At 35.6% G+C, this 12,898-nt stretch overlaps 1 long non-coding RNA gene, 1 other non-coding gene and 1 pseudogene across 2 annotated transcripts; all 3 read right to left on the reverse strand.

The window, feature by feature from the left end:
- Positions 1 to 2,613: 2,613 nt before the first annotated feature.
- On the reverse strand, positions 2,614 to 2,697 carry TRNAL-CAA. The gene has a single exon. It is a non-coding gene; the product is annotated as a tRNA-Leu (tRNA).
- A 7,027-nt stretch (positions 2,698 to 9,724) lies between these two features.
- LOC114396658 lies at positions 9,725 to 10,177 on the reverse strand (annotated as a pseudogene).
- A 661-nt stretch (positions 10,178 to 10,838) lies between these two features.
- Positions 10,839 to 12,685, reverse strand: LOC114394939. The gene is made up of 2 exons (XR_003662887.1): positions 12,455 to 12,685; positions 10,839 to 10,992 (listed from the first exon to the last, which is right to left on the reverse strand). It is a non-coding gene; the product is annotated as an uncharacterized LOC114394939 (long non-coding RNA).
- Between the last annotated feature and the right edge of the window lie 213 nt (positions 12,686 to 12,898).

Consider the following 12,898-nt stretch of genomic DNA (forward strand, 5'->3'; position numbering starts at 1 on the left):
TGAACGAACAAAAAAACATTGACGGCACTTTTTTTTAATGTGTAATTCATTGAGAAATATATTCCTAAAAAATAAAAATATAAAATTTAATCATTAAAAATATAAAAAGTATGACAAATATATTCTATCGTTAACTTTCGTTCATGACCGTTAATAAAATAACTTAAGTGAGACAGAAAGATAAATTTGTCACTAAAATAATTGTCAACATGGTCATGCTGATTAGATTGGATGAAAATGTCAATTAAGATACCATTTTTGGACCTAAATGTCAATAATTTTTTGTTAGACGAAAAATGTCAATATTTTTTATCGGAAGAAAATGTCAGTAATTTGTTTTGGAGCTAAATGTCAATAAGTTTCATTGGATCAAAATTAAATATCAATAATTTATTATTATTAGACGAAAATGTCAGTAATTTTTATTGAACCTAAATATGTTTCTATTGGACTAATTTGTCTGAAATTTCATTTCATTTAAGAATAAAATATAATTTTATGGTAAATTTTTGTTATTTTTTATCATTACAATAATCACTTAAAAATTATATTGACAAACATAATAATAACGATAATATTAATTATCAATCATAATTTGTCTGCCAAAATAAAAATTATCTAAAATAAACATTGTATCTGTTTACCAAAATAAACATTGTAACAATGTATCAATCATTAAAATTATAATAATTGGTCACAATCTATTATAAATAAAAGATAAATTTATATTATATTTTACTTCTTTTAATCTTGACTATTTTATTAACGGTGATAGAAAAAAGTTAATATCCAAATATATAGTGAATAAAAGTTAACAATTGAATATATTTGTCATATTTTTTACTTCAAAAACTAAATTTTATATTTTTATCAAAAATATATTTATTAAGAAAAAAAATGACTAGTAAGTGATGATAAGTTGGTAAGTACCTAAATAGGTTTTGGTTTTTCTACATTCGAGTTTAATGTAAATACGCGTTATCATTTTTGTTCCTATATATATTGATAAGTACGTACGTTATTGTTATTTTTCCATCCTAATAAAGGCTTGCTGATGCTTTTGTTTCACAATCATGATTCCCCCTATCAACATGAATGGGTCCCATGACAGTTGACTAAAAGAGAACACGCAAAATATCTACGTCTTTAAAAAATAGCAAAATAATCTTGTAGTAATTGATAGCAATAATGTGTGGTCTTTGAAAACGACCCTTTCTTATAAATAGTAGAAAGAAGAATGCAATCCAAAGAGGTAGGCCAAATGCAATTTACATTGTGTCTTCCTCCCTTAAATTGGGGTTAGAAGGGAGATTGGAACCTACTCTTAAAGCTAGTCAATAGAGCACGAGCTATTTATAAATTAAAATATCAAATTTTACTTAATATCTTAATTTTTATCTGAAGAAAATAAAAATCCAAGAGTAAAAAAATATCAAATTCCAAGAAAACAAAAAATTTAAATGAAATTGAGAGAGTCAAATTTCTTAAGTCTATGTTTAGTTTGACGAAAAGATACATTTAATAGAAAACTAAAATTGATATAGTATAATATATTAAGATTTAAAATTCAGACTAAATTAAAATTGAAATTAAAGTTAACTAATATTATTTGAAAGAAATATATATAAAACATTAAACAAAATTTTAAAACAGGAAAATCATGAGTTAAAAAATAACTCATAAAACCGTAATATTAGAAGAATGAGACTTGAATTTATATTATTATTATTATTGTTATTAACCCGATCCAATTATATGGGTTAGGTTTTGCTAGTGTTGTGGTGAAATATGATACAATTTAATTAAGATCCCATTATATATAAATAAGTTGGGTAAAAAGTTCTATTTTTTTTATAAAAAAAAATTGACCCCAACTCGTACCATATAATTAAATTTATTATTATATACAAATTAGTTATTGAATACAAAATACATTAATGTTTCTATTTAAAATAAAAATATTATATTAGCATTGAAATTATTAATTCTATTGATCAAACTTTATCATAACTTTTTTCTTTTGAATATATTTAGTCATTATATACTTATAAAACTTTAGTAAAAAATAAATTATTAATAATTTTTTTTACAAAATAAAACATATCCAGCCTTATTATCTCACCCCGTTTATGATCAAGTTGAATTTGTAAAAAAAAAAAAATACTCAAACCCAATTCAACCAATAAAATTTTGATTGGATTGAATATCAAGTTAAGTCAAACCCTGAACCCAATCAATGAGCATTCCTAGGAGCAAATATCATAGAATTCGTACTTACGGATACACAGATAACTATATTTCGTGATTGAAATAAATAATTATACCGAGGTTAAAACTTTTTTTTTAAAAAAAAGTCATACTTTATAAATAAATTTTTAAGTCTGTCTAAACATCATAGATTGACCTATTTAAACAAACACTAATTCGGATTGAATTAGAAGATATGTGTTGAAAATCAATACAATGTATTGTTTTTTTTTATAAAATATTTCACTATTGAAATAAATAATTATACCAATGTTAAGACTTTCTTAAAAAAATATCATAATTTTTAAAATCTCACATAGATGGACTTATTTGGTTGATAATATTAACATTAAAAATAAATAAGAGTGTCAGAAGTGGGATTTGAACCCACGCCCTCTCACGAGGACCAGAACTTGAGTCTGGCGCCTTAGACCACTCGGCCATCCTGACTTGTTGATCAACATTTTGATCAGTACTAATTAATTAAATACAATTTTTGAGTTATTAGTAAGTTACTCTATTTCAGCAAGCAAAAGCTCATAGCAACTCACGTTAAAGTTATATAAAACTATCTTCTCTTTTGGGCTTCTTCATTTACAATTTGGGAGTTGCTACGTGCACCCAGCATTATTGCTGGGGCACCCAGCAAACAGTGAAGTGGCGAAACTACCCTTCAGCAATTATTCTTCCGGAAGAAGGTTCTTCCGGAAAGTTTCCGGAAATAATTTTTCCGGAAAGTTTCCGGAAGAACCTTCTTCCGGAAGAATAATTTGTGTCTTCCGGAAAAACTCACAGACAATTTCCGGAAGAACGTCATCCGGAATGTTTCCGGAAGAAGCTTCTTCCGGAAGAATTCCAGTGTCGAAGACTTCCGGAAGAAGCTTCTTCCGGAAGTTATTTTTTTTTTTTAATGCGTACGTAATGACGATTTTGCCCTTGTGTAAATTTCTTTAAATTAACGTCTTCAGGCTGTGTTTTACTGCGCTTTCTTTCTTTCTTCTTCCGTTTGCTTTGTTTCTTATTCCGTTTGCTGTTGTTTCGGTGGTGGTCCCTTCAGCAGTCTGTTGGTGGTCCAGTGAAGTGAAGTATTTGAAGATTTGGTGGTCCCGTGTTCCGTATTTGAAGTTTTATTAGTGGCTGTTGTTCCTATTTTGTCGGAGGTACGCGTTTATTTCGTTTTCCGGTTAGCTTTTAGAGAAGAAAAACAGTAAAAAATGTATCCGGAAGAAATTTTAGGCACAGAAGGAGGAAGGTCCGGAATGACCACTTCCGGATGAAGGTCTTCCGGAAGTTACGAAGGCCAATTCCGGAAGAAGTGCTTCCGGAAACTATTTCCGGAAGACCTTCTTCCGGAATTGAGCTTCTTAACTTCCGGAAGAAGTTCTTCCGGAAGTTACGAAGGCCAATTCCGGAAGAAGTGCTTCCGGAAACTATTTCCGGAAGACCTTCTTCCGGAATTGGGCTTCTTAACTTCCGGAAGACCTTCATCCGGAAGTTAAGAAGCCCAATTCCGGAAGAAGTTCTTCCGGAAACTACTTCCGGAAGCACTTCTTCCGGAATTGGGCTTTGTAACTTCCGGAAGACCTTCTTCCGGAAGTTAAGAAGCTCAATTCCGGAAGAAGGTCTTCCGGAAATAGTTTCCGGAAGCACTTCTTCCGGAATTGGCCTTCGTAACTTCCGGAAGAACTTCTTCCGGAATGTTAAATTATTACTAATTTATTAATTTCTGTTTTATAATTTTTTTAATTTCTGTTTTATAATTTTTTTAATTTCTGTTTTATATATATTTCTGTTAGTTAATAATGAATTATTGGTTTAATTAGGTATAATGATATATATTGTGGATTATAATTTTTTTTGTTTTATAATGGTATATATATTTCTGTTTTATAATTTTTTTTTATTTCTGGTTTATATATGTTGTGGATTATTGATTTAATTAGGTATAATGGTATAATATTAAATGATTTAGGTAACTTAAATGTATAATGGTACAAAAATGTTTTATTAGTTGTTTATTATAGTGATAAGTTTAGTTTAAGTAAATAATGTAGTTATAAATTTAGAATATAGTGATAATTTTAATATAGTCGTGTATGATGCATATGTCCTATTAATATGTTTGTTATTTAAGGTGTAGTAAATTTTTGGATGTGGTTATATGATAATTTGAATGTACTTGTGTATGATGCATATGTCCTTAAGATGGACGAAGATCAATGGAGGTATGACTTTGCGATGTCACAAGAAGTTGATATGGATTATGATTATGATAATCAAGAAGAATGTGGAGTGAATGAACGACATGTCGATTGTTCAAATGCTTTTAATACATCTCAGGTAATCATAGATAATTTGAGTCATTGGTTGAATTGATGGTTTGTACGAAAATTAATGTGTTAGGGTTGCGTTGTAGGTATTCACTACTCGAGATGATGTTTTGCAATGGGCTCGAACAGTTGCCCATGAAAATGGATTTGTTGCAGTGATTATGAGATCTGACACAGAGACCGGTAGCAGAGGAAGAAGTTCATTTGTGTTAATTGGGTGTGAAAGGAGTGGTACGTACAAGTGTAGAAATAAAGAATTCGTTAGAAAAGACACCGGGAGTAGGAAATGTGGTTGTCCCTTCAAGCTTCGTGGGAAACCAGTGCGTGGAGGGGAAGGTTGGATGGTGAAGTTGATCTGTGGGATTCATAATCATGAATTGGCGAAGTCCTTAGTTGGACATCCATACGCCGGGCGATTGACTAAGGAAGAAAAGAAAATTATTGCTGATATGACAAAGTCGATGGTGAAACCGAAAAACATCTTGCTAACGTTGAAGGAACACAATGCCGACAGTTACACCACGATAAAGCAAATTTACAATGCAAGAAGTGCATATCGTTCTTCAATAAGAGGAGCTGATACCGAAATGCAGCATCTGATGAAGCTTCTCGAACGTGATCAATACATTCATTGGCATAGATTGAAGGATGAAGTTGTGGTGCGTGATCTGTTTTGGTGTCACCCAGATGCAGTAAAGTTATGCAATGCATGTCATCTGGTGTTTTTTATAGACAGTACCTACAAAACAAACAGGTACAGACTCCCACTACTTGACTTTGTTGGAGTGACACCAACGGCGATGACATTCTCTGCTGGGTTTGCATATCTGGAGGCTGAGCGTGTTAATAATATTGTATGGGCTTTGGAACGATTTCGAGGCCTATTTTTAAGACACGATCGCCTCCCTCTTGTTATTGTCACTGACAGAGACCTAGCACTGATGAATGCAGTGAAAACTGTGTTTCCCGAGTCTACTAATTTGTTGTGCAGGTTTCATATCGATAAGAATGTGAAGGCGAAGTGCAAATCTTTAATCGGGGAAAAAAATGCGTGGGACTATGTAATGGATAACTGGGGTACTTTGGTTGATTGTCCGTCCGAATACGAGTTCCATGAGTCATATCAGAAGTTTCAAGTTGCTTGTTCGCCTTGGCCGATGTTCGTTGACTATGTTAACGACACATGGATTATCCCCCACAAGGAAAAATTTATTACAGCATGGACGAATAAGGTCATGCACCTAGGCAACACAACAACAAACAGGTATTAACAACTGATTTTATTTGTTAGTAACGATTAATATTAAATGGTATTTAATTGTTGTATATTTTCATGTTTGTTGTGTATTTTAAATGTAGGGTTGAATCAGCTCATTGGGCTCTCAAAAGAGTACTACAAAATAGCGTTGGAGACCTATGTAGTGTTTGGGATGCCATGAACAACATGATCACGCTGCAACACGTCGAAATTAAAGCATCCTTTGAAACCAGTACGCATGTGGTTGGCCATGTATATAAAAAAACCTTATACAAGAGGCTTCTTGGGATGGTTTCGAGGGATGCTTTAAATCAGATTGCTTCTGAGATTGACCGTCTACGTTATCTCGGCAACAATCTCTCTTCTTGTGGTTGTGTGATGAGAAGCACGCACGGGCTTCCTTGTGCATGTGAGCTTTCTAGGTATACTGCTAGCAGCATCCCATTGGAGTCAGTCCATCTTTTTTGGAGGAGACTTTGCTTTTCAGACCAAGGGTTATGTGAGACGGAAGTCACCATCAAGGAAGAAATAGAGGTCATATCTAAAAGGTTTGATGAACTTGATGTGGCTGGCAAAGTAAATCTGAAGAGTAAACTTCGAGAAATCGCATACCCTGATCATAACTCTATGTGCCCTCCTCCATCAAAGGTGAACACAAAAGGTGCACCGAAGAAACCGATGAAAAGAAGTCAAACATCCACAAAGCGTGATCCGTCTTACTGGGAGTATGTTGATGCTTTTCATTCTGTTCAAAGCAGCAACTCTCCAGTGAAACGAAGTGCATCATGTTCTCAACCGCGTCAGCCAACAAGGATCATCCCGATGTTGGATCAATTTGCGTCATTCTTTCAAGGTTTCATTCGTGACGTTGTGGATGTGAAAGCGGACGGTAACTGTGGATATCGGTCCATTGGCGCTTTATTAGGTATGGGGGAAGATTCGTGGCCGTTAGTGCGTAATGAATTGCTTAAAGAACTTGGCAGGTGGTCGCATGAGTACATGAACCTCTTCGGTGGCACAGAGAGATTTGAACAATTAAAGTTGTCCCTACTTGTTGATGGATTTTCAAAGGTATGTTTTTAGGTTAATTTTTTTTAATAACAATGTTTAAATAACTTACATGTGTATGTTTGGTTCATTCAGGTTAGTGTGGACAAGTGGATGGATATAACAGACATGGGATATGTGATTGCTTCACGGTATAACGTAATCCTTGTATCGTTGTCCCAACAACAAAGCATGACATTTTTCCCTCTTAGAAGTCAACCACCACCTGACTCTTCTGGCCACCGCATCATATGTGTCGGTCACGTGTTTGGAAATCATTTTGTTCAGGTACATTGAATATAGTTAGTGTAACAATTATGCAATGACTTCGCTTGTTCGTTTGGCACGGTCAGCGCATGATATAATGTTTGTTCATGTACAACAGGTTTATTTGAAAGACCATTGTCCGTTGCCGCCCCCAGCGCTGTTGTGGTCAACCAATTGTTATTCTCAGGCAAAGCAATGGGCAATTCCATATATTAGTAGAATGCAGGAATACACAAGCTTGATGTCATTCAAAACACACTATGTAGACCTAAATGAAGACTAAACATTCATTGTTTATTTATTTGTATTCATTATGCGATATAATTCGTTGTAACCCGTCACTAACCAATTAATATTATCAACAACACGCTTGTAAGAACTTTGTAAGAAAATCAAACATTTCATCATGGTAAGATAGTACAACAGAAGTTTCATGGTTTACCTGTAAGAAAATTGGCACGTAAATGGAAATGGTTTTTCATCTATTTCGTAGAAAGAGCTCCAACCCATGAGTGACTGAGACTCCATGATTATGCTTCACACAGGAAGATATGTATAACGATGCTGAAGTAGTAGTGAAGAAGGATTGGAGTAAGTCCTTTCCTTGATGAAACAGTAGTAGAACGTGGGAATATGAAAGGAAGTGTTGGCAACATATATGAATATACGATATGATGAGAGTGAATCATTTGTAACTAAAGGTGGCTATTAATTGTTTGGAGAATGTGCGCGCCGCCTTCTATGCGTTTTAATGGTGACGATGAGTATGCTTGTGAGAGTTACAAGATCAATTTAATTACTAGGATTAGGATATATCCAAGGTGGTTGTGCTCAATCTCAGCCATTGGATTAAACAAAATTAACTCCCTTCTTTTTTATTCTCTCGTGCGGTAACCATGCATGCATGGTCAGGAGGAGGTCCAGTCTTATGAAGATTACTGTATTTATCTGAGGTTGATCAATATACTATAGCCATAGAAGATTAATTAGCATGCCTAGTTATCGCTCTTTCCCAATCAAATTTGTAGAAAGTGACTACGAATTGATAATTGATAGGAACATTTCCCGAACTTAATTAATTATCAAGGGGAATAAGAATATTCCAAGTTTGAACTTTAATGAACTCTCTTGCTTCTTTAATGAATAGGTTTTGAAGATTGTGATCGTGGAGCTTCTGTGCATTTGGAAAAAAAAATCCCAAACATGGGTACTTGAACATGGAAAAAGGGTTCATTTCCTATTTTTTTTCGATTTTGAGGCTTTGTTTTGACGTGTTAGTTGACGGAACTGGGGAACAGGACTATTTTTTTTGGATTCTTTGACGTCCAAACATGAGAAATGGCCGCCCTCCATTGTCTCAGGGCACAGGCACACCCACGCAAAAAAATCCCAAACATGGGTACTTGAACATGGAAAAAGGGTTCATTTCCTATTTTTTTCGATTTTGAGGCTTTGTTTTGACGTGTTAGTTGACGGAACTGGGGAACAGGACTATTTTTTTTGGATTCTTTGACGTCCAAACATGAGAACTGGGGAACGGGACTATTTCCTGATTTATTAATTATTTTAAAAACTTTTATTTTTTATGTAATTCTTACAAACAAAACTCATGATTCTAGGTTCCCTTTTTTTAAAAATAAATTTAAAACAACCGTAAACTTTGCTTAAGGAAATAACAAACTATATTATAAAATAATAAACTGTGCAAAACACGCCAACTATATTAAACAAAAACTGTAATAATTACAAATATTCATGTCAACTACAACACAACAATATAAATACAATGATCAATGGTCCGTGCGGCGTCTCTGACGAGCCCTGACCGTCCCATCAGCACTGGGTCCCCCTCTCGCGATCGTCAGGCAGTCCTGCATAATGTCATATAACTCTGTGCCTGCAGTGACTATCCTAAGGTTGAGCACACGCTCCAACCTCTGTGCAATCGCCTCATATCCCTCGTAATCATCCTGTCAAAGTCAGTAAAAACATTTATTATGAAATTCAAAATAAACAACAACTCATAAAACATTAAACGCGCAAATAATCTTACCACATATGGAGGGGGGTCAAATGCCACTGGAACCTGGGGGCTGGGCGGCTGTATGTAGTCCTCAGGGTCTGCAGCTGGTGCATCCCTCTGCTGGTCAGCTGCCTGGGTCGGAGTCATGAAAGGGTGAGATATGCGGAAAAACCACTCAATGTAATCCGCAGATACCTGCCCAGGCACTAAACAAGGCTGACCCGCAGGTAGTAAGTGATCCGCAAACTCCATCCACCTGTCATCTATCTGCTCCTGTGACAATCGTGCACTAACAGGCGGCGGAGGGATGCTCTGGATGTAACCGAACTGGCGTACCACCCTCTCCGGTCGAACTGCGACGATCATAGGACCCCATCTGAGCTGACCCTGGAACGATGAAATCTCCTGAAACGCCCTAACACCCCGATGCTCCGTGTACGGCAACCAGGACACATCTGTGACGGTCAAACCATCACAACGTGCCCTGTAGGGTGCTCCTGTGATGCCCTTCATGTGCGCCTTCGACGTCAACCACCGGGAAGCACGTGGGGACGTCTCCTGGTATGTGTCGTCAGTCACGCACTGATGCACACTAGGGAAGTGCTCATAGATCCAGCACTACACAATAATTGAGGTTAACATAACATAAAAACATGTTTAAATCATAATCGAACCTAACATATTAATAAACACAAAATTTACCTGAAATAGCGTCAAGTACCCCGCAAGCTGTCGGGTGGTGGTCCTACAAGCCTCATCTAACTGGTCGTACATATGAACCAGCGCGGCAACCCCCCAAGCGTAACCACCACTATGAGCGAGGTCCCGGAAAGCGTCAAGGTGGACCACATGCACGTATGTTGCACTCTTATTAGCAAAAAGAGTGCAACCGACAAGGTGCAGCAAATAAGCGCGAGCTGCGACAATCCACCGCCGGGCCTGACATCTGGTCTCATAAATGTCACGAACCCATCCTAATCGTACATATGCTCCACGTGTGAGCGCTGTCTCGGCTCTGGCCTCCTCCGCAGACACTTCCAGCAACTCCGTGAGCAAGAATCTGGCCTCCTCCGTAGAAAGAGCGTGGAAACTGTGCAAGGCGCCAGTGATGGGCAAATGTAGAATGGACGACACATCATCCAATGTGATCGTCAGCTCTCCTACTGGAAGGTGGAAGGTGCTAGTCTCACTGTGCCACCTCTCCACAAATGCGGATATAAGTCCAGGATCGCCAGTAATAACTGAACAATCTATCAGTGGACTTAATCCTGTGGCAGCCACCAGGCCTTCAATCTCAGGCACTGGCCTCCCAATCAGTGTCAGCTTCCTCCCATGTGACACTAACTTCAAATCAGGACGTTCCTGATTTGAAGTACAAATTATACAATTATTAAAAAAAAATTAATCATAAACAAATAAATAAACAATGACAAATAATTAACAAATTAAAATACCTGTCCACTCCACACGGCATGTGCAACATGCTCGGCAAATGATGTGAGCACTGACGGGTCACGTGGACCACCAGGGAATCCCTCTGCAGCATCATCACCATCTGACCCCTCACCACTATCAGCACCCTGTGCGTCCGCACGCATCTCAGGTGCCTCCGTAGGCTGCTCAGGGACATCATCAGTCATGTCAGCGACGTCCTCAGCCATATCACGTCCCTCCGTAGTCATCTGATGAACGCGTAGCCTACGGGCTGAGGCAGTAGGCCTACGCCTCTCGGGAACATCGCCAGCATCCTCGCCAGCAGCTCTATCTCTGCCTACAAATCTACCTATGGCACGACCTAAACCTCGTGTTCTGGCCATGATCTGTAAATCATGTCGAACACGTTTTTTTTTCGGTCAAAATATACACAATTTTCTTTATAAAAAATCAACTTTATTTATAAACAAATAAGACTAACTTAAATCAAATCATTTTCACACATACACGACCTAATTTTAAAAAAAAAAATTAAACAACTTCATTTATATAAAAAAAACAACTAATGTAAAATAAAATTATTAATAAACATGCACAACTTAATTTTTTTTAAAAAAAAATAAACAACTTCATTTATATAAAAAAAAACAACTAATGTAAAATAAAATTATTAATAAACATGCACAACTTAATTTTTTTAAAAAAAAATTAAACAACTTCATTTATAAAAAAAAAAAAAACACAACTAATATAAAAATAATTCATTACTAAACATCCACAACTTAATTTTTAAAAAAAAATAAACAACTTCATTTATAAAAAAAAACACAACTAAATTACTTAGTAAACATCAACAAGTTAATTTTTTTTAAAAAAAAATAAACAACTTCATTTATAAAAACAAAACACAACTAATATAAAAATAATTCATTACTAAACATCCACAACTTAATTTTTTAAAAAAATTAAACAACTAATGTAAAAAAAAAATTATTTAGTAAACATCCACAATTTTTTTAGTAAATAAAATACTTCATTTATAATAAAATAAACTAATTAATTATAAAAAATTAGTATTTTTATAAAACTTCCAAAACACACAACTTTAATTATAAAAATAGACAACTTCATTTTTAAAGAAAAAACACTAATTTAAAAAAAAAACAATAAACAAAAACAAACACAACTACTTTTATAAAAAAAAATTAATTTACAAATTAATATTTAGTAAAAATACACAATTTAAATTATAAAAAAAATATGACATCAAAAACCCAAACTTCATTTTTCATAAAATCTAAAAAACAAAATAACCAAAATAAATAAAATAATTCATTTAAAAAAAAAACAATTTCTGTTTAAAAAAAATTTAAAAAAAAAACACAAAAAAAAACAAAAAAACCACTTCCGGAAGAAGTGGTTCTTCCGGAAACATTCCGGAAGAAGGGTTCTTCCGGAAAGGTCTTCCGGAATTTTGGAAGATCTTCCGGAAGTGCGCGTCTTCCGGAATTCTTCCGGAAGAACCACTTCTTCCGGAAAGTTCCCGGAAGACGTTTTCCGGAAGTCTTCCGGAAGAAGTGTTCTTCCGGAAGACGTTTGGTTACTTCCGGAAGAACACTTCTTCCGGAAACTTTCCGGAAAAGGTTCTTCCGGAACTTCCGGAAGAACCCCTAACGGGTCTTCCGGAAGACTTCTCCGTCATCCTTTTCCGCCATTTTTTCCGGCGTACTCTCGTCTTCTCCCCGCTCGTCTTCTACCCTAAGGTTACTACCCTAAGGTTACTATCCTAAGGTTCCACGCTGAATCAATACTGGATAGTAAAAGCAATGGAGAGTTAGGGAGACTAACCTCGAAGGCTGTTCGCGGAGAAGACGGAGAAGAAGAAGAAGCTTGGCTCGTGGTGTCCGGAAGAAGACGAAAGCTTGGCTCGCGGTGTCACGGAGGATCAACAGGAATGGAAGAAGAAAAGAAGTAGCAGTGGTCTTCCGAGAAGAGGAGCGCGTTTTTAAATTTTTAACTTAAAGGGTAAAATGGCCATTCACTAAAATTGCTGGGTGCACCAGCAATATTGCTGGGTGCACCTAGCAACTCCCTTACAATTTTGCTCGCAACAAGCCCATTAGGTGGCTACTGTCACATCAGTGATAAAGGCCTTAGGCCGAGGGGCAATGAATTAACTAGCAGTAAAAAATATAATGAATTCAATTTAAAATTATTATCAATTTAAAAATATCATATTTATATGAAAATCATCATAGTTTAAAGGATTTATTATGTTTTGGTCCTTAAATT

Source organism: Glycine soja, chromosome 18, assembly GCF_004193775.1.
Source record: "Glycine soja cultivar W05 chromosome 18, ASM419377v2, whole genome shotgun sequence".
In the NCBI taxonomy this organism is placed as follows: Eukaryota; Viridiplantae; Streptophyta; class Magnoliopsida; order Fabales; family Fabaceae; genus Glycine; species Glycine soja.